General features: G+C 33.4%; 1 protein-coding gene across 3 annotated transcripts in view; it reads left to right on the top strand.

Moving 5' to 3' along the window:
* Positions 1 to 14: 14 nt before the first annotated feature.
* plag1 (pleiomorphic adenoma gene 1) overlaps positions 15 to 24,342 on the top strand; it is a 37,604-nt gene continuing 13,276 nt past the window's right edge. Inside the window, exons 1-2 of one of the 3 annotated variants that reach the window (XM_039754526.1) lie at positions 15 to 190; positions 18,990 to 19,083. The gene's annotated coding sequence lies outside the window, so the exon portion shown is untranslated. Of the gene's footprint in view, positions 191 to 18,989; positions 19,095 to 24,342 lie in introns of all 3 variants that reach the window. The other 2 variants (XM_039754527.1, XM_039754528.1) reach the window with 2 other exon arrangements.

The raw sequence follows: 24,342 nt of genomic DNA, 5'->3' as shown, positions 1-24,342 counted from the left end.
CCGGGACTTGAAAATGGGCTAAGGTTGGTGGCACCGCAGCGCATACACAATGGCTGCTGGAAAGAGAGGAAAGCAAACAATTTTCAGGCCCGCAGCGACCAGAAAAAATATGAGAAAAAAATTATTAAAAATTCGGAAAATTGTTTAAAGTGAAGAAAAACATCGGAGAAAGGATGTTAAGGCTTCTGTGGTAAGTTTGATGTAAATTTGGTGAATTGTTACTGTCTTCTTGAATTAAAATATCAGGGTTATTTAAATTATGGGAGAGGGGTGAGCAAGGAAAAAAAAAAGTTTGTGTTAATCAGCCCCCTGTTTGGGACCTCAGAGAAAGGGAGAGGGAGACTTTAAAAATTAAGAAAAAAATCAAAGAAAATGCGTATCTAGCTGCTGTCATGTCAGGTTATCAAGAAATGCAACCTGAGCATCTCAAGGAATTGGCACATTAATCAAAAAGTTGTTCAAAGTTTTGAAAAGTTGTATAAATGCAATAGTTTTAGCAAATATTATAAGAACAGAGGGAGGAACGTATCTCGTGCTAAATGCAATTTAAAAATGCAGAAAATAAATCTCAGAACGCAAATTTTCCTGAAAACCGATCAGATTTAGGGTGCAATCTATATTTAGGAAAAATAATGCAGAGCAGTCGATTGAAAGCAGATTAGATTTGCTATATTTAATGTAACTATGCTATGCAGATAGTATTGCTAAATGTTGTGATTAAAACTTTGCTTAACAAGTTTAGAGAGTGTTTTGCGCGTTTCCAAAATTTACATTAACCGAAAGGAGGCAATGTATAAAGGGGGATCTAAATGAATAAGAGATTGCTTGTCAATATCATAAACAACCAAAATGGAGGGAGATCTGAAGAGTCCTAATTTAACTTGTTTTCGAATATGTTGTTTCGTTATATGCATCACGTTTGGTGTGTGTATATATATGTATGTATGTGTGTCTGTGTGTGTGTATGGGCGAATACATGAATCAGATTAATATATGCAGTGAAATAAATGCAGAGGATTTTTTGTAAATTATTGTTATGATGCATCCGTTTTCTTTTTTAAATACATAGTAAAATATAAAGTTGGGTCATGTACAGTAAAATATTCATAATCTAAAATATGATGCAGTGGACAGTCTATCTTTTTTCCTTTTATGTGCCGTTATTTAGCCATGTGCTTAACATGACTGATAAAAACGACTTGCAGAAAACTTCAGTTGTGCAATGTTATTTATTTTGGATGTACAGTATTTTTTTACAGTATTTTTTTTTTAATTTGCAGCAACACGAGTCGCTGAACTTTATATGATATGTCTGACGCAAAAAATCCATGGTTTCTATGCCATATTTATTTTGTGCTTTAGGTCTCAATCGATTTGACTATAACGTTGATTTGATTGTGTAAATCAAACGAGGCATCTCATGGTTCTTGCAGTTCATTCAGACAAGGCTCAGTGTATATACACTGGTGAGACTTGAAGGTTGAGGAGAAGATAATGGTGTTGCAGAATTCTGCTTGTCAGGCTGTTGATTTTTTTCCTGTACTGCTCCACAGCATTTGAAATGATTGTTTTTTCACCTGGTAAACTTTGGTGATTTAAAGGGTCATGGCCGTTTTGTCCTTTGAAACTTGTACACAACCATTTTTGTAGTACTCTATTTCTATAGCTGAACATTGGCAATTGTTGTGTCACTTCTCTTTGGTCATAAACAGTACAGTTTTTTATTTATTTTTTTAAGATAAATCAATTGCAGTCTTTGACAGCTGAATGTATTTTGCTTGTTCATATTACTAGACACCATATTAAACGATTTGATGTGTACAAGACTTATTCTTTGCTAATCACCTGGCTTATTTGTACAATTACTATTTACACTTTACTGGAATTTATTTAAGTTGAGTACATTGTTAATTTTTATAGTTATTCATTTTCTTTAGCTTAGTTTTTATTAACAGTTTACAATTTTTTGAACATATTTGCCTTTTTACTTTGAGGGATGGGATGGAGGAGATTACTGTCATGTACTGTATATGTTTCATTTGTTTTGCATCCTTTATAAAGCTTTAAGAGTGTTTTCTAACTTATGTATGTTACATTATATGGACATTAAACTAACTGGGGTATTAAAATGCTGTGTAATGTCAAATTTGTATTAATCCAGATTTAGCAATTTGTACTTTAATTTTTTACATTGGCTTCAACATGTGCCACATGTGTTCATTAAAACAGCTACACATGTTGTATATAAATTTTAAAATAATTACTTATTTGTATATGTCAAAATAAATATTTACTGTTTTACAGATTGTGTGTTTAATATGAAGCACCAACACTATTATGGGTATTTAATCTATAAAATTATTTGAATGCTTTATATTACATGAAAATTCAACAATTTTAAATATCAAACAGATATTCGACTTGTATGTATTGGAATTTTTAACATTCTTCTTAAATCTAATGATTGTGCCACTTGGATCCAATTTCATATATGCAAAAAATACCTTTTATGATAGAAATATATAGAGAGATTTTTAAACATGAGGCATTGGCCTGTATACTAATAGGCACCATAAAGGTAACACAAAAGTGCATAATTTGTTTTGCAATAAAATATTTCTGTATATGCTTGCTTTTATAATGGGGAAATCTAACTAATCAAACTGTACAGCCTCAGTAGTAGCTACATATTTATCAGTTTGTATTTAAACTTAAAACCAAAAACACTGCAAACAAAAGTATAAAATGTGCAATGATAATATGTTTAAGAATTGTTTATTCTTTAAGGAATCTACAAATATTACTCTTAAATTGATTTTGTATGGATACGTATTTCAAGTTGTTTTGGATTCTAAATACATAGATTTTTACAATTGTCTATAGCTTATAACAACTTCGAATTTTTTTTTTTTTTTTTAAAGTCAGTTTGTAGCATAGTTTCATTTCTTACTAATCTGGTATTAATTCGAAGTATTTAATGACATGAATTGGCACAAAAAGCTTTTGGAATGCAAGTTTCATTTCTTCACATAAATGTAATTTAATTGAGAGTTATTTTTTCTCCATCCAGTTTTGCTATGATGTTATGGCTTAATCGTTGAATTAGTATATTCTTAATTTATCAGTTTTAGTCCTTTTTAAAAAAAAAAAAAAATGAAAAAAATTAACAGAATAAACAGAAGCAAGAAGAGAAGAAATGCATTTTCGCAAATGTTAATCTCCACACTTCACTTCCCGATGAATGTCAGTTTAAGTGTTATAGTAATATTTATGCATTTCATTAAAAATAATTTTGCCAAGATGTAAAATTTTATTGTGGTCATTGGCAAGTAGAGCAAACTCTTTTTAAATATCCTTAAATAAATTGATTTTCCATAAAACCGTAATCTCATTCCTTGGTAAATATTGGTTAGGGCTCCCTTCTTAGGTGATAGATAAGTCCCTTTCAAGCTTTTTGAGAGAGAGTATCCTGATGATTTATTTTGAAACCACAAACTACACATTTTCTGAAAAAGAATCCGTTATTTGATTGCATTTGTTAAACAGCAGGTGGCATTTCATGTAGGTAGTAATTATTAAAGTTCAGTATAATGTGATGTGTCCAAAATCTATGACATCTCATTTTAAAGAAAAGAGTGAGCTAAAACAATATCATTTTTTGCTTAAAGATAATATAAAAAGTCTACTTGAACAGGACAGTGATGTATGAAGAATTATGGGATGGTTTTGTCCTAAGTCATTGGTCAGTTTATTGGTTAATTAAATAAATTACTAATGCTTGATATCTTTCAAGTTTTGAGCAGAAAATGCCATTTTTAATTAACTTTGAAAAATCAAAAATGTGAATATATGGCAACTTTATGGTTAGAATAGATCTTGAGGGCATTTTGATACTGTAGTGAACTAGTATGCTATATTTTAATGCTTATTTATCTTATTAAATTCATTTTAAAGAATTGCTTAAGAGGTATCCTGAGTGAAGTTTTGTTGTGCTTTGTATTGGGTTTTTTTTTTCCTGCAGTTGGTATAAAGATATGGTATCAAAATTTTGTTTGTGTCAATTAATTTAAAGTTTATTTTAAATCATTATATGTTACAATTTTCATCTTAATTGAATTACTGTCCTTAAGGAAAACCTTTATATTATAATAAGCATTTTCAGCAGGAGTGATCATATTCGTTATATCTGTTTTTATACCTTTGTAAAGGATATTCGTTACTTATACAAATCACTAAAATATTAATCATTTTTCAGTGTTTTTTTTATGATGAAATTTTAAGAAAGGAGCACCAGAAGTAGCATGAAACTGTGTAACACTTGCATAATGGTTTACAAAGAGCATTTGGTTGTTAATGTGTAAAATTACCTTACCTTACTAAACAGTAGGTAACTGGTGTGCTGAAAAATAATGTGTTGAAACATTGTCTGGCATAGTAGTTGTTATCCAGGGAGGATGTGAAGTTTTCAATATTGATAGAACTTGTACTGTGTTATCTTGTGGAAACATGAGACTTTAAAAATAATTACCAAAAAATTAGACATTTTACTGAGTTTGGCTTGAAAAATTGAATAGCCTTCGTTTACAATAAAATGTGCAATTCTTAAAATTCTGACATTTGAATACAGCCTGTTTATTCCCAGGATAATGGACCTGTTTAAATTATTTTGTGAAATAGTTGTACATGCAATTAAACAAAAGCCGTTTAAAGACATCTTTCTGGAGATTGCCATTTGAATAGATCTGTACCATATTAGCTAAACTGGTGTATATGATTTATGCTAAAGTTCTTTTATCCACAAAAAACGAATGTTGGATTAATGCACACAATGTTCAGAAAGCAGCTATGAAACTATTTCTAGTTAACTGGAAATCATATATCTTAATATCTTTATACAAAAATATTGATAAGTGAGTCTTTTCACAGAATGTGACACTTGAATAATTTTATGTAGAATATTTGGGGATTAAACTCAATTATATTTTTAAAGTATTCTTTTCCTACATGTTTGCTTACTGAGTCATCATGCAAAATAATAAGTGTATTTTTATGTTTTAAACATTTTCCATCTTTCAAAAGAAAGTATAGAAATATTAATCCTGTGCCATGGATATCTAGTTTAGCTTAATAAATTTATTTTTAGAGTTTCTGTTGTAAAAATGATATTAATAACGAAATTCTTCAGATTTAATGTTTATTAATGAGAATCTCACTCTCATTTATACTTTGATCTTCTCACCAAAGTATAACAGACTAGCAGTAATAATAGAGAAAAAAAATATTTTCTTATACTTAGGTTATTGCCTTTTTACTTCAAATAAATGTAGATAATTTTATTATGTTCTCATTGAAATCATAGGTAGCTTTTTGCTTTACATTTCTGTTTTATTTCTAAAATAATTTTGTATGTTATTTAAAAGACATTTTTGCTTTCTTTTGCTTTGTCCTGTATTCCTTGATGATGAATAGTACAATCTTTTTCATTTTTAAACTCAACCCCCATCTTCTTTTCTGTATTATTTCAGTGTCTTTACAGACCTAAAGCATAGCTCGGTTTAATAAAAGGCAATTAATATGGGTGCCACATTGTAAGTGGACATGGTTTGTCATTCTGCATATTTTTTTGACATTATGAATTTAAATCACATTAAACATTTACTCTGTGTTACAATGTTAAAATTGAAGTTAATTTACAGTACTCTGAATGTTTGAAGATATACTGATGTCTGAGTTTTATATTAAAGTTTTGTTAAAGTAATTTGCATTTTAATTTTTTCTTGTGACTTAAACTTAGCTTTGTCTTGCCCTTTACTTTGGCAAAAGTGGCAAAAACAACAGAGAACAAACTTTTTTACTCAATGTTTGAAATGTTTATTAGAAAATTTAGAAATGTCATAAAACAAAAAGCATGCAGTAGATGTGTTTTTCTTTTTGCCTTATTCCATTCATTTTTAAATGTCTATATTTACATTGCACACTATTCTGATATGTACTTTCTCATTTCTTCACTCCTAGAAAGCATAAATGATGTTTGATCACTTTTACTGGGTGTGTGTGTGTGTGTGTGTGTGTGTGTGTGTGCTCATTCCAAATCTGTCTGACCAGCATATCTGTATGGAAACTCTAGACTCAAAACAATTGAAAAGGCTACAAAGCTCAAAATAATATTTAGTAGAAAATCACCCATGATGGCATCCTTTTTAGGGCATCTCCCTTACCATATAAGGTTGTTTTTGATCCATAATTAAACGTTAATCTTGATGTACTGGTTGGTCATATTATGATATAAAACTGCTGCCTGGCTTTTCCCTTTTCACCCAAAAAGGCTACTTAAAATCTACCTTGCACATTTTTTTAGGTTTCCCTTCCTGTCTTACTTTCAATAGTTTTTTTTATTTTATTTTATTTATTTATTTGTTGCATAGGAGGATCCTCCATGCACCAAGTAAATTCGTTACCACTGTGACAAATTACAAGTCTAATTAAATAAAAAAGTGCTCTAATTTCTGTTTTATAATGCATAAAGGTTTGGCCAGCTAAGCCGCCTTGGTACAGATATAAGATTTTTTTTTTTGGTTGGGGACAAAACTAAAAATTTGAATCAAAATGCAAAAAACAACCTTAAGGAAACCTATACAATATTTTTAGACATTTTATGTAAAAATATGAAGCCAACAATGCTTCAAAACGTATAAATCACAACGGATTAAGAAAATGAAAACAAGGAACATTCAAATGAATATATAGGTAATGGATGAAAAAGAAAAACCTGGAATGAATGAAGTATATTAAATCTGCCTACTAACACTAAGAGATACTGAAAATGAAAGACACATCCCCATTTACTTCCTGCAGAAGAAAGAACAAGAAAAATGATCTCTTGCAATATTTCTTCATTAGCAGTAAGTCTAACATTGGTACTTAGTATTCCCATTCTTAGTACTTTGAATGTGTGTGTGTTTGGTTTTTTTTTTACCCTTCCATTTACAATTTAATCTGTCTCTCCCACTGCCAAACCTAGATTAGCACCCATAAATTCAGTTCATCAGCGTTTTTTTTTTTTTTTTTGTTTGTTTTTTGTTTTGTTTTACTCACAGCAGCAGTGATTAGGTGTTCAACTTCTTCACTTGCCCCTGCTGTTCTATTGCTAGTACTTTTTGTTTTGCTTTTATTAAAGTTATTTCAAACTTTAAACTTCTAAATCTGTAAGAAAGGCAATATTGTAGTATTGTTTGTAATCAAAATACATATAAAGTGTGAAATTACAGCGCATCTGTACTTTTTTGGAAGAGTACTAGTGGTTACTTTTTATTTTTTTCTTTCTCTCCTCCATTGTTCTAACCAGTCTTTTAATTATAGGTCTGCTCATCCTTAGAACTTTTAATGACTACTATACTTTTGCAGCATCAGAATTTTCAACAATTAGAGACTGATATGATTTATGTATTTCCTATTTCTTTTTTAATAAAGCAACTACAGTACTTATGATAAACAACACAGGCACAAATTATACCAACTGAATTTTTGGTTCACTTTTATGTTTAAACTTTAACTGTGAACTAGCTAAGAAGAAACAACTAAGTAAGCAGAATCTTATTAAACAGTAGTCCCAAAATGAAACGAGTGACAGCATGACACCGTGGGAGCTTTAGCGACGACTGCTAAGTGTTTTTAAACTCAACTATTATCCATACTCTGTAATTTATTCATTTTTATTTAATTTCAAAGTCTTGTAAAGGTTAATGGGACATGATGTGTTTTCAGATTATTATTTCAAACACTGCTTTCTTGTGCATGCTTCATATTAAGGCTGTCATTATTTCATATTGTCCTCTGTTCTGTGTAGTAGACACTGTCCAAGTGGTTGTTACTAATCCTGGTTTCATAGGTGAAGGACATTACAGCCACATTATATTTATTTTGATCTTTACTGCACATGGAACTACAAGGAGAAACACACATATATAAGTGATCAAACATCATTTATGCTTTCTAGGAGTGAAGAAATGAGAAAATACATATCAAAGTAGCGTGCAATGTAAATATAGACACATTTATAAATGAATGGAATATATATATATATATATATATATATATATATATATATATATATATATATATATATATATATATATATATATATATATATATATAAAAATCATTTTAGATATTTCAAAGTCGTACAGGTAAGTTCCTTAGATAAGTGGCCTTTATAAATTGCTTAAAGAACACTGTGCAGAAGTTTACATTAACAGTAATTTATTTTGACCTTTATGATTTGTACAGTAGAATTTGTACAGAGAGCCCTATTAACACTGTGTCAAAAATAACAAAATATATATGCATTTTGCTGAGTGAAATATGTCCTGAAAAGAGGATATATGCTTAAATATGTCTTTAATAATACCAGTATTTGAAAGGGACAGACATTTTTCCCATATGGATCAGTCTAGTGTCATTGGTATATCCTTATCTGTGGTATACCCAAGAAAGAGAGGGAGAAACCACGCCTAAATTAATATATATGACGAAGGTTTGGTAAAGAATAAAAAATGATCTCTCATCTGATTTAGGAATGAACTTTTAGTCAACACTAGGCGTATTGAAATTTTTCTCCCTAGATTTGTTTTCAGTTTTCAGGAAAACTTGGTCCTGAAAAACAAAATTGTTCGCTTTGTCCAAGTATTTTATCTCCAAGACAGATTATACTAATTGATATGCTGTAAGAACTGGCCTTGTGCTTCTATTAAATATACTGTACAGGTAGCCACCAACTACAATTTTTTTTTTTTTTCTAGACCAAAGTTTCAAGACAGATGACTGTCAGAGACATGGTTTAAAGAGGGGGAACAAAGATATGTCTGTGTTAGTTGAGCTTATATATGTTTGAGCGCCAAGCCAAATCATAAAAATTATCATTGGCAAAAAGGTATAATTTTGTGAATGTCTCCGTCTATATTGTAAAAGAAATGTTTATGATATGTGTGATTGACTTTACTGAATTTTCTGACATGCATAATGGCCAGGTTGGATGTATGACAAAACAAATCGGTTTAAGGATAATTCTGTTCCTATAGGCAGTTGAATGTCCTTCCAGTGCTCTCTCATATGAATTTATTAAACACCCTTTACACCGTATCTTGACTCTTAAATCTGAAAATCAAGGTGTACATCCTTTCAATAAAACAAATTTTAAACTAATGGCTTTCAAAAATAGTGTATTTCAAGTAATGCCAATGTCTTACCTGAGCTTTTTCCTGAATAAAAGTAAAAAATAAATAAATTATAATGTCCATTTTATTGAAAAAGTACAAAATGTGCCATTACATACTTATATTATTACTTGTATCCCTGTAATTCCGGATTATGAAAATGTCTGAGTCAATATCATTGTAAAAGTATAAATGAATGAGTTTGGATGACAGTTGTCATTAAAATTAAAGGAAAACTAAAATCTATGTTTAAGTGATGCTCTTTGAAAGCCGTGAATGTTCATTCAATAAGACTGTTGCAGTGAGTTTATAAAATGTGTTTATAGTACATCAAAAAGATAAGGCATAAATTATACATGTGAAAGTGTAGTTGTAAGGCTTGTAATAGAGATTTCTCTGTTGTTCTGCTATTTTGTATCTTGTAATTTTATCAATTGTAAAGATTGTAATTGATCAACTTTGCTTTTATTTATAGCTGTTCTGGAAAAAGTCACTTTCAATTTTAGTGATTTTGTTTTGTTTGCATTCCAGTTAATACTTTACATAAAGAAACTATCGATTTAAAATATTATTATATTGTTGTAAGTTATTTCAAGTTTTTTTATTTGTACATATAAACGTTTTGACAAGTTCTTCAACTGTCACACAGCTTCTGGCCCATTTGAATTCTAGTATGTCTCATTTCATACATATTCGCTGCTTAAGAAGCCATACTCGAGATAAAACGGTTAAATTAAAATTTATAGCACCCAGTGCTGAAAGGGCCCATTCACATCTGTGCATATGCAAATCCATATATGTGTGTTGATGTACATTTTTACTGCATGTTACTGCAGCTATGTTTATGTGTTTTCTTGTGTATACCTGTCATTTCTTGTTTTTAAAAACAAAAATGGATTTCAAGTGAAGGAAAACACTGGAGTCTCTTCCAGTCCTGTGCAGACATCATACTGAACAATGTCTTTTCAATATTCTTTTAGCACAGTGTCCACCTTGAGAATCGGTTGGCTATTTAGAAGTTGCAATTCTAAAGAGGGGTCTGAGATGGTTGATATTGGGAAAGAAGTGTCTGCTGACAGGACTTCACCTTCCTCCACAGTGATTTCTGTGTGCATGTGCTCAATCTTATTTCCAGGATACAGAAACCTGGAAAAGGCCACAACTAAAGAAACTGCTAGACACAGGTGATCTGTGTAGTGTGTTTCCCTCAGCAGTGATGTGAACAGGGGCCATAGAATATAATGTGTTTTACTGCTGTTCAGGGGATTACCTGTTTTATGCAGCTGTCTTTGGGGGGAACACAGGAAAACACATAGGTGTTAACAAGCCCAGAGATGAATTCATTAACGTTTTCCTAGAACTATTCCATGACTTTTCATGTTCCTTGTATACTCAGGCCAGTGTGTCTGGCACCCACTGCACAGACTAATGTGGGATTTAGCCCAGGGCTCTGAAATTAATCAAGATGTTTGAAGAAATATTTGTGCTTTGTTTTTCAAAGAAATATTTCTGCCACTAGACTGACCAATCTAGACCACTTTAACCCCTTTATCATTATCCCAAGATCACTTCTGTACTGATAGTTGCACGCACACTATTAACTCCAGGTTTACATGTCTCCATTGAACTGCAAGCAAAGACAGAGGATAGTATAATAAAAGAAAACTCGTCAAACAGATTTATTTATTTTAATTTTAATAACTAATCGTGTTTGACTCTGCTGTTTTTGAATTAACATTGAAAAATGAGGCAAATATAAATGAAAAACTGCATCACATTTTCATAGTTCATTTTAAAAAGTTAAGATGTCTCAGACAGTCTCCAATAAATGCTATATGGCAAGTACGTTTAAAATGTATTAACATTAAAGAAGCAGTGTCACTGTGCAGCTCTCTATTTGATGAATGTTTAAATCTATTCATAATTGGAGAAAACAGATAATTCTTGGAAGTCTTCACAACATGCCTGGTCTTGATTCCATCTGATGAAATGGACAAAATGCTGTTGCTTTAGACATTTCTAAATCAATACTGGCTAGCAAGAAAAAAATGTTCTATCTAAAATGAATGCCACTGGTAGTTTTACGGTTTAATTGTTTCTGTGATCTTTATATGATGTTCACGCTGATTGAGTAGTGAACTGATGTCCTCCTGGGTGTCAAGTTAAAATTCTCTCTACATTAGAATGGCATGTTCCTTTATAGTGTTCTGTCAGTGTACAGTATGTGTGTGTGTATGGAGTTCATGCTACGCAAAAAATCCCCAACAACACTGACGAAAGATCCAAATAGGTTATAGTTGCTTTTAAAAAAAAATAGTTCAAAAAGCACTTGTTTATTGAAATGTCTGGCAAGAATGTAATCAGTTACGGTAATTGGTATTGAAAGGTACTAACTATAAGGTATCAGATTATTCTTTTATTTTTACAACTAAATCCTGATAAAACAGAAATGTTATTAGTTGGCACCAAATCTGTCCTCTCTACCCTTCGTGGGCTAAAAATTGATATTAATGGGATCCTGGTTTAACCCTCAGCATCAGTCCGTAACTTGGGTGTCATCTTTGACCAGCTTCTTACTTTTCAATCACACATCAGCTCAATAGTACAGACAGCCTTTTTTCATCTTCGCAACATTGCTCATCTGCATTCTTTCCTCAGTGTGAAAGATACTGAGTCACTCATTCACGCTTTCATCACTACCCGCCTGGACTATTGCAATGCTTTGTTTTATTGCCTTCCGACTAAATATATCAACAGATTACAATATGTTCAGGATTCTGCTGCTTGTTTACTTACACACACACACACAAAAAATCTGCTCACATCACTCCTATCCTGTGTGAGTTACATTGGTTACCGGTTTCTTCAAGAATCAAATATAAAATTATCCTTCTCACTTTTAAAACCCTTCATGGTTTAGCCCCTCATTATCTGTCTGAGCTGCTGCTTCCTTACTCTCCTGCCTGTGCATTATGATCATCAGACACTAAGTTACTCACTGTACCTAAATACAGGGTAATAACTATGAGTGGCAGAGCTTTCAGAGTGATAGCCCCAAAAACTTGGAATTCTCTCCCTCTCAGCCTTCACATGGAAAAGTATATTATTAATTTCAAACATCTGTTAAAAACACATCTCTTCAATGAGTATTATTCTTCATGTATGCAATTTCTACTCTCCTGTATTTAATTGTAAAGTGTCCTTGAGTGTATGAATGGTGCTACATAAATAAAACATTATTATTATTCTCCAAAAATCTGGCAAATTCTTTCTATACTTCACATTTACAGTATTAATAAAGGTCACTGAGCCTCTGTCTGTCTTTGGGTATTATGTTGGTTTTGTTAATCTACTGTAGCAACAGTACTTCTTTAAAACTGAAAGCTTCAGAAGTGGGCCTTTTTTCTCTGTAAGGTTTTATTTGGTGGCTGACTTGGGCATCGGTGGACATAAATGTAGACATTACTTAATGAATCAACTATTAGTTTTAATTAGATGATTGACTAAAATGACTGCTGTCTTCAATGAGTAATGTGATGTGAAATCAACCTTTTGAGGGTGATGGAGGTGCTGGTGGTATAAGGATGAAATCTGTGCAAGAAGACATAAATCTAAGCTTTAGGATTTCAAACCCCACAATATGAGGTGTAGAAAGTATAGGCAGTACGGTGGCAATGTATTTAGCACCACTGCCAGATAGCTCCTGTGGCTTTGGTTTTATTTTGGGCATAACCAGTCTGTGAGTAGAGTTTACATATTTTCACTGTGTCCATATGGAGTCCCGCGAACTACTTTAGCATCTTCCAAAATATGAAGTTGGTGCATGTTGGGTTAATTGTTCAGAACCACTGTATAATAGTACCAGAGACTGGGTTTGATCCCTTCTTTGTGGAGATTAGATGAATAAGCAATTGCAATGAATATACAGAGTTGACATGGCTTTATTTCCACATCCCATCATGTACAGTACATGTTGATTTCTTGAAGATTACTGGAGTCTTGTCTAGGGTTCCATTCTTCCTTGTGCAAACTTCTGCTAGAAGGTTGGGTTGCCCACTTACAATGAAGCACTCTACTTTTCACCACATCTCTCTTTCTCATTACTGGCCTTTTCTCTTACTAGTTGAGCCTTTGCAGCAGAATCTTCCCCCTGCTTCCTACAGAGTTACTCTACTACCACATCCAACTTTGCTGGAGTCGCTTGCATCATCAGAGCAACCCTCCTTCTGCTAGAGTGACACCAGGCTAGAACTCCCTGCAATGGCACATGATGTCATTGATTTTTATTCAGATTTCATCTCCCTTTCTTTTGTGCAGGTGCTATGATCTGCTGCCTTTTCACTACACACAACAGACATAATGCCTCTGGTTGTTGCACACTGTATAGTGCATGACTAACTCGCTGAACAAAACGCGCATTACACAATTGAGAAGGCAGCAAAAGAATATGAAGTGAGTGACACATACAAGCATATTCATAGGTGCAGCTACTGCGGAAACAAAGCACACGGTGGAAAAAGTCAATGTCCAGCTAAAGGAAGACAGTGTAAAAAATGTGGTAAATTGAACCACTTCACTAAAGTTTGCAGGACTGGGAAAGGTAAACCCGTGCATGCAGTGTGTGATGTCTCAGATAAAGAGGAAGACGAGCTGTTTATTGATGCAGTAAGAAAGGAACAACCCTCTGAAGCTGCACAAGCCTTTGTAGTCATATCAATAGGAAAGCAAGGTGTAAAGCTTAAGTTTAAATTAAGTTCATAGTTTGCCACTAAATATTCGCAGGCAAATCCACATCTTAATACCGGGAATGCCTGTTAAACATCTTAGATTCAGGAGTACCGATTTGGGTAGTGAACACTTCGACGATTGAAACCTGTTATCTTTACAACGGTTGACAAACACGGAATGTAACTTCAACACAACACGTCATCCAAATACGAACCTGATTAAAAGAAATAATGATAGTCAAATCCTTGATGACAGCAACACTCATAACAGTCACAAAACAATGACATTGACAATCATGTTAAGTTATTTTTAAAACGTTAAATGTTTCCTTTTCTTTTTCATAACTTCTTTAACACACTACTTCTCCGCTGCTGAAGCGGGTATTTTGCTAGTTTAAAAATAAATAAAAAAATAGGATGTATTTTGATAATGGCAGTTTATAACTATATTTTCAAAACAAGCAAGCTTTTTACAGGAAAATGTTAGATTAAATATTGCTAAGAATAAATATGTAAACATGAATTTCACAGGTCTTTTGTAATTCTATTTTTGTTGTGTATAGGTTTATTTACGTAGAATTAAAACACAATTCTTGTTTGATCCTTCTTATCTTCATGCATTGTCATTGATTGCATTTAATTCTAAAGAGGACCTTTCACTGCAGTGTACATGAAGCTTTATTTACTATACTTTGCAACAGTTAACACTTTTTTTCTTTTTGTTTTGTTTGTTTTTTTCCCCCCATCATGCTGTTTTGGCTATATTGCCAATTCTATTGGGAGATCCACGTATTTCTCCCAAGGGCTATTCTTACAAGGTGCCAGCCATGCCATTGATACCTATCACATTTATGTTCACTACAAAATTTAGCAGCAAAATATCGACTTTCTTGGTGACCACCAACTTCCCCACCATGTATTATGCCCCATGCTATTGGGATATACCTCAACTCTCCAGTATCCTGAAAAGAATATGCCCATTAGAGTATTTGGGGCATTGTTTTAACATGTGAGACAGTTGGGCATTCGCCTATGATGGTTAAGGGTAAAAAAAAAAAAAAAAATCCCTTTTCAGTTATGTGATAATTATCAAAAAAATTAAGATGCAGATTAGCCCAGTTGCCTTGACAGTAACAGAAATGAATGAAGAATTGCATCTTTTAACTATTTTCTTATTCTGTCATAATAAAACAGGATGTTAAAGCAAATTAATTTCCATTTATTTTATGTGTAATTGTAATAGTGCTGCTATTGAACATTCCTGATAAAAGTGCTAGAAGTACTCAGACTTCGTTACAGAGTATTGTTGTGCCGATTGTAGACAGGAGCCAGAGATGGTGATGAAACCAAAAGCTGGCTTTATTTTGTGGTTTCGCAAACAACTTCCAGTTTGGATTTGTGCCAGCTGCTTTGCACTGTTTCAGTATAAAATGTCAGCAGCAATGGAGATGCCTGTTTTTATTTATGGGTGCACAAGAATTGCATGTTTACTTTACCCCAAGACACACAAGGGAAGTAATCTAATTCAGTCCAGTATTTGATGTACACAGGAGGGAAGGACCTAAGCTAGTTGTAGCCTGGGAAAGAAACTGTTTCATTACACCAATTGTCCTTGCTGATAACAGTGGATGTTAAAAGCCTACATAGTGTTATTGACATTTCAGTTTCTTCTGATGAACTAAGCTATTTAATATTTTCCTAACAATAATTATTTAACTTTATTATTGTTTAGTTAAAAGACCATATTAAAGATGGGGAAGGTTTGACATGACTTGATTCAACCATTTTGTCAATAATAGACAGTAGATATTTCAGTAAGGCCTGCCACAGGACTTTGGTATAGTCCAATCACCTAAAAGTCAAAAGTGATGACAATGCTGTGCAGACTATATTTTAATTCCCTTTAAAAAGGGGCAATGCTGTTTATTTGCCCTGAACATTTTCTTTGTTTGTTTTTTTGTCAATTTATATCTGCTACCTGTTGTCCCTTCTCAAAGACCTGGCTGATAGGTCAGGAATATCTCTGCCAAGCTTCACTTTGTCATGCCTGCTGTAATGAAAGCCATTAACTGGCTGTCGATATGCTACGTCCAGTGTTTATATGGTGTGGGTGCATGTACGTAAAACATGTTTTATGCAGCAGTATCCAGTGCTTCTAGTTTGAGCAAATACATTGTATTTTCCTTGCAATAACACCTCCAGTGAGAATGAAGCTGCTTTTGTTAACTATGAAAAGTGACATTCCATTAACACACAAGTCATCTGTAACGCCGAGATGAGACTGACGAGTATCGTGACTCACTGGCCTGGGCCATTTATTTTGAGGAAATGCAGCGTTGGCGGCCATGAAGATACTGCACACTGTGGTTGGCTTATTGGTAAGGTAACTGGCTGAACCCTCTGTTTCATCTGGCCTGTTTATTGTAACAGCAAGCTTGTATATTACATATGACAGGTAATAGCACCTACCAACTTGGGCACTGGTGCCTTACGCCTTCACCTGACCCCCAAAATGTAGAGGAAAAATGCTATAATGCTATTCTTGTGTTTTTAGTTGCTGAGTGCAACCAGATACTTTTGAATGTAGGTGGAGGGGTCTTTGTGCATTAGTTGGGAAGCTGCTGCACCAACAAATAAAGTTGTGCAGCAATATTGTGGTTGCATATGTTTGTAGTTAATCAGAAAGTTCCACATTCTATATGACTGTTTGTTTTAGGGTTGCATTCTTTGACATTTGAATCTTCATCAGCATCACCTTCAGTCTGTTGTTTTTCATTTTTAGTCCAATCTGCTTGTGTCTTCATTTTAAGCAAAAATAAGCATTACACGTGGTTAATGTGAAATTTTAAACTATACTTCTTATAAACCGTGTTTAGATTGCAGTTTTTTATCTTTATGATAGCATGACTTTGAATCAGTTAGTGACTACAACTTCTCTATAAGCTTGTTTAAGGTATTCTCGGTGCCAAGTGTTCTGCTGCACATACAGAAATAGGGAGAGTTAAAATATACCATGCTAGGTGCTAATAGAAAAGCCAGGTTAATGAGTAGTATGGAGCTTATTAGACTGCCCAATTCACTCTTGAATTTCCTAATAACCACCTGTTCCATCATCTTCATTGATACCTTGTGGATGTTGTCATCCCTAAATAAAAAATTGAATTTGAACTTAGTGTTTTTCTCTCCTACACTTTCTTTTTTTTTTTTTTTTTGTTTAATGTAGTTCCCTGAACCACATTTTATGAATTATTTGTAACATGTTTGTTCACCTTTTATTGATTATTTGTGTAATTAAAATATTTCAATCCCCTTAAAGTTGGTCAAAAGTTATTTGAATTGCACAGAATGAGTATTGATATTGTCTCTCTTTACCTTGTGCAGCTTGGTGCTCCAGTCATAATGCTTCTTTTGACTTCTAGAGATGTTCATAATGTGAGGTGCCTTAATGCCTTGTAGCTATTCATCTAAGCTGACCCTTGGTTATTCCTTAGTGTGTCCAGTACTCGACCTGGGGTTTTTGGCCAGTGGATGTCTTAAGTGTCACTGCCACTCATCTGTGGGAATTCATTCTTTATGTGTTGCAGTCTGACACAATTCATGCATCAGAAGGACAGTGAGATTCAATATGCAAATTCTCCATAAATGTATTTTCCTATAAAAAGATAAAATAGTAATACAATAAAAAACGAAAACTATGCAATATGAAAGCATAAGTACAACATACATGTACATATAGTGCAGATAGTACAAATGGTTCATACAGTGGCTCAGGTTGTGCAATATTACAGTTGTAGTGCAAGTTTAAAGTGAGGTAATTCTAAGTACAAACAGTTCTACCAGGAGCAGTTGATGGACTGATTGAGTGCATTTATAGCTCTTGGGACTGTTTTCAGAGTCTCAAGGTGTGTACAGGAAAGGCTGTGAAGCATTTGCCAGAAGGGAAATGTTCAAATAGACTGTGGCATGGGTGAGTGGAATCCATGCAGATGCTAGTGGCTTTCTTGAGGCAGTGTTTGCTATAAAAAAGCATTATCCTCTGCTGTAAATTGTAGACCTCTGCTCTCCAAACACAACGTGTGTAGTGGTAAAGGTACACACAAACACAATAAACGGGTTAAAATACTCTCTTTGGTGCACTGAGAGTAACAACATTAAAGCAGCCATGATATTACGAATAGTTTGGCCTATCTGTGCATATTGTTACAAAATTATTACAATCAAGTGCCTTAAATTTTTAAACGACATGAAATTCATTTTTATATATTTGATACAGCCCACATCATGGATGTGAATCTAAAAAAGAATGACTACACAAACAGTAGCACTGTTTTGACATTTGGTGCCGCCGCTTTACAAACCCAAGCAGAAAAGTGCGTATGTATGGTGTAAGGCTGCTGTTTAAATGTGCATGACTTAACTTCAAATTTTGTTTTTATACATCTCGAAATGAGAGTGGAGACAGTAGTAAGCAACATTTTTGTGCGTACACACCATTTGTACACGAGGCCCCTAATCTTTACTTTCCAAAAATTAAAAAAAAAAAAAAAGCAACAATGCAGGAGGGAAAAATCAGGCTTAATATACTGTATATTTCATTTGTTAATATTGTGAGGAGGATAGTAAAGAAGACATTAAGTTATTATTAATTATGTAAACTGCATCAGAATTCATATCAATGTCATTGCCAAAGTACACTTAGCAGCTTGACCACTATTTTGTTTTGTGGAGCAGGAGTAAATAAAGCAAAGTACTTGCAGAATACATTTTCCAAGGTATAGTCCTGATAATTTACTCTTACTAAACAACTGAAGGATGCTTTACTGCATTTTCAAATTGTTTTGGATTAAAACACTTACCATTAAATAAATATTGCCATTTTGATACAGCAAATCGGGTCACTCATTATTTTTGCTTAATAATAAATGCAAAATTTGGGCATTCCAGTTATTAATTTTGTTTAAGAAAATGATTTAGGATGTAGTTTTAGATTTATTTTTAAACTTCCATTTTTAATTTTTACTTTTGTTTCTTTTCCACCCTTGCCTTGTAGGTCCTTGAAAATGGATAATAATTCTTTATGGTCTTCGACAAGAATATTTAGAACTGGATGAGGTTTTGAAGAAAGAGCCTTGGACTTCCACCAGGTGTGGAAATGGTATTAAAATCAATTAAATATATGTACTGTGGGTGAAAAATAAAAATTAATAAATGTAAAATGATTTTTTTCTTTTAATGCACTGGTTCGGTACATTAAAATGTCATTGTAAATTAAATAGCTTTTTTCTATTTTAATGTTAATTTATCATTTTCATTTAACATTGTTGATCATTCAAAAACATTGTCATTTATCATCAGTGTATCAGGGTTCATTATATTTTACACCATTCAAATAATTAAAGATTGTAGCTCAGTATAAATATTACAGTAACAGAAATACAATTTATCTACTTTAAGTCAAAGTGTGAGAAAATATTAAAGTGATTAGGAAGAGCTTCTTAGGTATGACTTAGTTTCAAGTTAATTCTCATGTAAGGTATTCTTGACCCCATTTTTACCCAGAACTTGTGTATATCTCATGGTGGAAATGATTGACCATCTTCTACTGTTCTGCAATATCTGTGCTAATATGCAGTAAAATAATGTGGTGTAATAAAAAAAATATTGCAATACAATTTTTTTTAAACCATAGTATGCCAGGATATACCATTTAGTAATGTGACTACATGAAAGTTGTTTATGTTGCATTGATTGAAAACAAGCACTGTGTCTTTAAGAAAGGCATGTAGGTATAAAGTTTCTCTACATGCTACATTGTGTCTCTGTAACTAACAGAAAATTATTTCATGATCTTTGTTTCGTACTCCTTAATTCAGTTTACAAAAGAAAAGATGGAAATTGTTGCTAAAATGACAGAAAACACTAATTGCCTACAACTTGTTGATATTCTGGGCTGTCAAAGTAAGATATGGCAATACTTTGTTCATAAGGTGAATGAAGATCTTACACTGTCTGTTTGAAAAGAGTGCTACAAAATATAACGCATAGAATCTAACAAAGCATTTATCACTTCCTCATCCTGATGTCTTTTAGAATTTCAGAACTCAATAGGTGTGAAATTATACTTATAGTAAAAACAAAAGTTCAGATTTATTTCAGTTGTTTAAGAACTGTAGTGTTTTCACACAGCACAGATTTACAAAGACTTGTTTCACAAGGGTCATTTGATACACACACATAAACACTATCTTGTTTAAGCCCAGTTTAATGCTGTAAACCAGGGCTCTTCAACATGACCATCTCCTGTTTTAAAAAAAAAATAAATAAAAAATATCCAGCCCATTATTATAGGAGATCAACTTGTTTCTGCAAGCAATTGCGCCGAATTAAAACTCCTTGAATAGAAAAAGGCTTGTTCTTTTTGCTCCGAACTTTGCTGTCACACCATGTTTTAGATGCCTCTGAAGTGCACACCCTGAAACTTCACTAGGGGCCAAGATTCTACCACTACTAATTTCCAGCAAGCAGATATCTCTACAAATGTGCCTTTCTCAACCTAACAAAACCATTGTCTGTTCTTTTGAGAGCAATTTGAAAAGGCACTTTAATATAAAGCACTCAAACCTTGACACAAATTTTCCAACAATCTCAGATGTTCATAGACATAAAGTGCAACGACTAGTAACGAGCTATGAAAGCAGGCTAGCTGTCCTGGATCAATCATGTTCTGTGCAAGACATGCTATGTCATTCTCCCTCCATGTAGCATGGATTGTCTCTTTGGAAAGAAAAAATGTTCACTGACTCGGACACTGTGAAAGAATGCATGTTAGCTACTATAGAGGAGGTAGTGAGAGACGACAAAGTAAGGAAGAGCCTAACTTCATCCATTTAGAAAATACCAATGTCTGATACCACAACAATGAGAAGAATCTCAAAACCCTTTTAGAGAGAATGAAAAAGGCTGATGTTATGTTGTTCTGTGTGCAGAACTCAAAGAGGAGATAAAAAAACAAAACAATGGGAAGTGTTATGTTGATGATCAATTTCATCAAAGCAACTTCAAGCCCACAACACTGCTTGTCAGCCGAGCAAAATGAATTGCATGTGCATAACAATGTTAGGTGGCTAAGTAAGGGCAATGCACTTAAACGGGTTTGTGAACTCAGGCAGGAGATTGTTGTTTTTCTCCACAGCTGTTTTAAGAAAACTAAGGCATTTATAGCTAAAATGCTAGTCAAGAAGTTAATGGCAGAAGTGTTCTTCCTGAATGACATCTTCCAACATTTTAAATAGTCTTGGTTTGCAAAGAAAGGCCAAAACAGTCCTCAATCTTGTGGAAAAACATAACAGATTTAAAAAAACTGGATTTGTTTTGAAATGATTTAACTACAGGGAAAATGCATCATTTCCCAACTCTGCGTGATTCAATAAAAAATAAACTCGGCATCTGCACACATTACCATAACAATGACAGAATTTTTAGACAGTTAAGGAACTTTGCTGCAATATTTGACAATTTTGACATTCCCACTGAGGTGATGCAATTTTCAAATAATTCATTTACAACTGATGTGGGAGGAGAGTTTGCATCAAAAGCCAAACAGTTGCTTTTGTCACTTGATGAAGGTTCCCTGCAGTTAGAACTGAAAGACTTGGCAAGAATCATCTGAATTGAAACCGGTGCTTCGATCTGTGGGGTGTATACAACTTTAGACAGAACTGAACCAGGCTCAGTTCCCAAACACTAAAGGGATGGCTATTTTTCTTCTAACAATGTTTGCTACAATATATATTGTACATGTGAGTCAAGCTTTCCACACATGAATGCAATAAAAACAAGCACTTACTCCCCCTTTACAAGCACCCACTTCCACCAATGCCTACAAATTGTGCTCACTTCATATGAACCTTACTTAAATGTTCTTGCAAAGTCAAGTAAACGCAATTTAGTCATTAGAAAACAAATATTGTACTGGCTGTTAACATGTATCATATGTAAATGAGAAAAAAAGAATGACTTAACTGATATTGGTAACATTTTGTTGTTTAACACGTGGTTCTGTGCATGTATTCTATTTTCATAAAATTAAAAGTGATTGTAATAAATATATAAAATATTATAACACATATAACATTAAGTAATATAGTGTCAAGAGACTGATCGTCCAAACCATTGCTATTCAGTTAAATGGCATTCCAAGGTAAATTTGTAAGATTTTTTTGTTTTTTTGTTTGTGCCTGTGTAATTCATATTGATTTCAATAATAATAATCAGTATTAATGTCACTAAACACCCTGTCACCCACAGTATTATATTTAGTGTTGTTCATTTCATTCACGTGCGAATGCTGAGATCTAAGAATTATGCCAGGCCATCCCAGCATTTAAAATTTGGTAATCTGGCCCTCAAGAGTAAGTAGTTGAAGAACCCTGCTGTAATTTTCAAATTATCCATTACAGTGGAACCTTGGTTTGAAAGTGTTTTGCAAGACAAGCTAAAATTTTTAATAAATTTTGACTTGATAAAAGAGCGAGGTCTTGCAATGCGAGTAGTACGTATACGTTTTGTCTGTTGAACATCACGTGATCACAACTGAGCTGATGGTGGTTCTCTCTCTCGCTGCAGGATTGTGGGCAATCATCTCCCATTCTCTGGCTCAGTCGGCATGCCTCACTCATATAGTCAACATTTGTACGAGTGTATACTGTTTACTATAGCATTGTGACCATGTGTGTGTGTTGTAACGTGTGAGTCTCTATCTTACACCCCAAAACACAAAACTGAGTCCCAGTACTTTAGCTGCACCAGCTTTATTCAGCTTGAAACAGGATCGGCATGGTTATTTATTGTAGAGGGATCTGCCACTCTCCTTTACACAGACACAGCAGTCAGGCAAGGTTGGGGCCAGATTAGTGGCCAAGTAATATGTTCCTTGTATCACTCATCAATGGCCGGCGCTTATAGCATGTCCGTGATCTTTTCGGATTCACTTTTACAGCGAACTGCTACAGCGTTGGGAGCCTGCAGTTGTTTTGGGACGCTCTTCCGTGTGTCGTCCCGTTTGGTGGAATCCCACAAGAGTTTAGAAACTTGTTCACACCCGCCATGATTCTTTTCAAAGGTAAAGTGCAGGTTAATTTGTTTTATGTATTTTTACTTTATATTTTGTATTAATCATTTTTACATGAATAGTTTTGGGTTGTGGAATGAATCATCTGAGTTTCCATTATTTCTTATGGGGAAATTCGCTTTGATATACGAGTGCTTTGGATTGCGAGCACGTTTCCGGAATGAATTATGCTCGCAAACCGAGGTTCCACTGTATTTACTCTGGTATTGTTCATGTATCAGTACAGCAATCAAAATTTTTCTATCAATCCAACACTAGTCTGGCACTCCATAAGTCATTCCTGAATTAAGTTTTACTTTATAGTTCAGTTCACTTCTATTGGTTTAACTGAGATTTTCAGATGTTTTACTGAACTTAAGAACTTTTACGTTTTGCAGCTTCTTACTTTTAAAAGCTTGGGGCACTTGCTTTATGATATTATTGTTTCTATAGACAATAGTAAAACAATAACAAAAAAGTTATTTCTATAGCACATTTTCATACAAAGGCATGTGGCTCAAAGTGCTTTACAAACATTTAAGGAAACGATTGCCAGAAAAACAACAAATTAAAGATAAGTGTATGGATGAATAAATGAAATAACAAAACTAGTAAGTAAACATAAATCAATACACATTTAAATGCTACAGATATATAAGTAATAGATAAAGTAAATTCCTTAATCATCATTTCTTTTTAAATTTGTCATGATTATAATGATTCTGATGCAATGATCAGATTGCCAAGGAGGACAGAAATATGTGTCACGAGCGCAGAGTATTATCAGGATACAGCATCTACCCTGGAGAACATTTATAGCAAACACTGCCTCAGCCATGCACACAATCTATTTGAATATCTCCCATTCGACAAACACTTCATAGCCTTTTCTGCACAAACCTCAAGATTCAGAAACAGTTTTGTCGAAAGTATTACAAACGTACTCAATCAGTCCATGAAGTGCTCCCAGTAGAACTGTTTGTAATTAGAATTACAATTACCTCACTACAATCTTGCACTGCAACAGTAATATTGCACAACCTGAGCCACTCTATGAACCATTTGACTTATCTGCACTATATGCACATGCATATTGTACTTATGCTTTGATATTGTATAGTTGTCATTGTTTTCATTGTTATTATTTTGTGTTATCATTTTATAGGAAAATTTGTTTGAGGAGATGCATACTGAATCTCATTATACCACACAATAACAATAAAGGAATTCAATTCAATAGAAGAGAGCGCGTATTTACAGATGGTGACAACTGTTTAGATTTCCAAGAGTTATC

Source organism: Polypterus senegalus, chromosome 5 (genome assembly GCF_016835505.1).
Source record: "Polypterus senegalus isolate Bchr_013 chromosome 5, ASM1683550v1, whole genome shotgun sequence".
Classification (NCBI taxonomy): domain Eukaryota; kingdom Metazoa; phylum Chordata; class Cladistia; order Polypteriformes; family Polypteridae; genus Polypterus; species Polypterus senegalus.
Note: the sequence above shows the minus strand (reverse complement) of the source record. Positions and strands in the feature narration are given on the sequence as shown.